This window comes from Mizuhopecten yessoensis, unplaced genomic scaffold, assembly GCF_002113885.1.
Source record: "Mizuhopecten yessoensis strain PY_sf001 unplaced genomic scaffold, ASM211388v2 scaffold10777, whole genome shotgun sequence".
In the NCBI taxonomy this organism is placed as follows: Eukaryota; Metazoa; Mollusca; class Bivalvia; order Pectinida; family Pectinidae; genus Mizuhopecten; species Mizuhopecten yessoensis.
The window spans coordinates 119,513-122,331 of record NW_018408716.1 but is presented as its reverse complement, the minus strand read 5'-3'; the positions used below and the strand labels follow the sequence as shown (position 1 = coordinate 122,331).

The 2,819-nt window shown below is 39.1% G+C and overlaps 1 protein-coding gene across 3 annotated transcripts in view; it reads left to right on the top strand.

Moving 5' to 3' along the window:
* Positions 1-1,034: 1,034 nt before the first annotated feature.
* Positions 1,035-2,819, top strand: part of LOC110462383 (villin-1-like) — a 121,273-nt gene continuing 119,488 nt past the window's right edge. For 2 of the 3 annotated variants that reach the window (XM_021516324.1, XM_021516322.1), the window contains exon 1: positions 1,035-1,128. The gene's annotated coding sequence lies outside the window, so the exon portion shown is untranslated. Of the gene's footprint in view, positions 1,133-2,819 lie in introns of all 3 variants that reach the window. The other variant, XM_021516323.1, reaches the window with a different exon arrangement.

Genomic DNA, 2,819 nt, shown 5'->3' with positions numbered 1-2,819 from the left:
TGTGGATCATTCTAAAACAGAGCACACATAAGTACAAGGATGAATGATTTTCCCCAGCAACATATTCAAGTATATAATAAAAAAACACCAATTATAGGTACTTTTTGTATGTATTAAAATGGGTATAAAATGTTATGATTCCAAAATTATACTATACTATTGAAACAAATGTACGAGCTTCGCTCTCTCCGGGCCATGCCTGATCATATTACGTCTCTGACCAACGCAGAGACATATATCCAGCCAGTAGTTTATACGTCTCTGACCAACGCAGAGACATATATACAGCCAGTAGTTTATACGTCTCTGACCAATGCATATATACAGCCAAATGTTTCTTGTATTCAGATGCATTCTTTGAATCCATGTTCATGTACATACCTATTTAGTTTTTAATTTTGTTCATTTTGAAAATACACTAGTTTAAGTTAAACGTGAACCTTTTTGTGCTGTAGAGGGGCCGCCGACCGTGTTAGAGACATACATACTGACATAGTTTGTAGTTCTGATTTTGTTAAATATTGATAGATAGCACTGTTCCCCTTTCTAGCAGTAGTTACGACTATTCTATTGGCTTACCGCCTGTATCTATCCATACCACAGACTTAAACAGTATATATATATATATAAAAATGTTTATACTATTTCACCATCAGTCATGTGACAGTACCCTAGGTATAATATATAAACATATTGTAGATATCAGTTTCCCGTTGAGTGACTAGAAAAAAATCGAACTACATTTTGCTCCGGGTAACACAGAAATTTAGGAACTATTACGCAATCAGGTTCTCTGGTAGGTAAACTATGTCACCAGAGGTCATCCTGGAAAAATGTCAAGACTGGCATCGGAAAGTAAACACTAAGTTATGTATAACCACCTTTAAATCTTGTCTTATTTATTCGCATAAAACATTTTCGTATTATCATAATGTACAACGTGACGTCACGTTGTGAATGACCACGGTTTATGTGAATATATGTTAATACAGGGACTTATTTCTCGCGGACGGATACAGGTAAGTGAACAAGCTGATCGATCTATTTTTGTTTGTGACATACCATTCCGCTGACAGGACCGATAACTGTGACTACAAAGTGCTACCTGTGGGACCGGTTAGAGAAAAGGTAGGTGTGTGCCTATTTACATTAGACTTTACTTGTACAGTTTATTCTCAATTTCCCCAAATTTATACCACACTGTAAGAGTTACTTTGCTTGTGAGGTTCTGTAATCGTCATTAATGTCCAAATGTCTGCAGAGCACTGACCGTCAACCAGTTAGGGTGCAAACCAGGCTATAAATAGCTACACCCTAACGGGTATTACCGAACGGTATCGTGTCAGTGGACGAGGGTGGGGGTCTGGCGTGTCGGATAAGTAACGCCCATCATCCCAGTGTGTATCCCTTGCTTGTATGTTTTCACCGGCTACATTTGTCTTCCATACGTTTCGTTATGGTCGAGTGCCTTGGGCCGAGATTAACCAGAGGGGGCACCTGAGGGAGACTGTTAGGTGTTGGACGTTAAATCTCCGCGTTCAGGTTACTCGGAATACTTATTTTGTCGGCATGACAATACACATGGTTGATTATCAGATTTACCTGTACGACAAATTCCATGTTGACATAAACGTTTGTCTACCCCAGGGGCCCCACGATCTGACTGGTCAATATGGCGTGACTGACCAATTAAGAAATTCCGATGTCACCAATAAGATGTTGAACAAATTAGGTAGTGTTGTAATCGATGTACCGGTATACATTACATGTGACAAGCTGTGTTAAACCCCATCCAATCCTTAGTTTCTTAGTTTCATTGGCCATAATGGTGTGTAGAGTTATAATGGTGTGTAGAGTTATAATGGTGTGTAGAGTTATAATGGTGTGTAGAGTGTGTGTAGAGTTAAAATGGTGTGTAGAGTTATAATGGTGTGTAGAGTTATAATGGTGTGTAGAGTGTGTGTAGAGTTATAATGGTGTGTAGAGTTATAATGGTGTGTAGAGTTATAATGGTGTGTAGAGTGTGTGTATAGTTCTAATGGTGTGTGGAGTTATAATGGTGGGTAGAGTGTGTGTAGAGTTATAATGGTGTGTAGAGTTATAATGGTGTGTAGAGTTATAATGGTGTGTAGTGTCATAATGGTGTGAAGAGTTATAATGGTGTGTAGAGTTATAATGGTGTGTAGAGTTATAATGGTGTGTATGGTTATAAACTCTTCTTCTTCTCCTGGCCAAACACTTCTAACATCAATTTGTACTCAAAAATAATCTACCACACTCACTGTTTGATATAAAATGAGGCGTTAACAAGTTACAAATCTCCAAATTTACCAGCTGTTTGATGATGAATATGAATGCACAAGCTATATACATATACTAGTCTTAACAATATGTATAAATGGCAATCAAACTTTACAGCTATATACAACTATAGGCTTCATAGCCTTATCAGGTATCTTATTAATAATCAACTTCACAGCTATACAGAAATTTATATTTAGCCTTATCGGATATACCTACGAGGATACAAGTACGACAGGCACCAAGCATATATACATGGAATGATTGTGGACCGTAGTTAACAACCACGCCTACCAAACCCCAGGGAGATATCCTGTCCTGGGACTAGAGGACCGTAGTTAACAACCACGCCTATCAAACCTCCAGGGAGATATCCTGTCCTGGGACTAGAGGACCGTAGTTAACAACCACGCCTATCAAACCCCAGGGAGATATCCTGTCCTGGGACTGGAGGACCATAGCTAACAACCACGCCTATCAAACCCCAGGGAGATATCCTGTCCTGGGACTAGAGGACC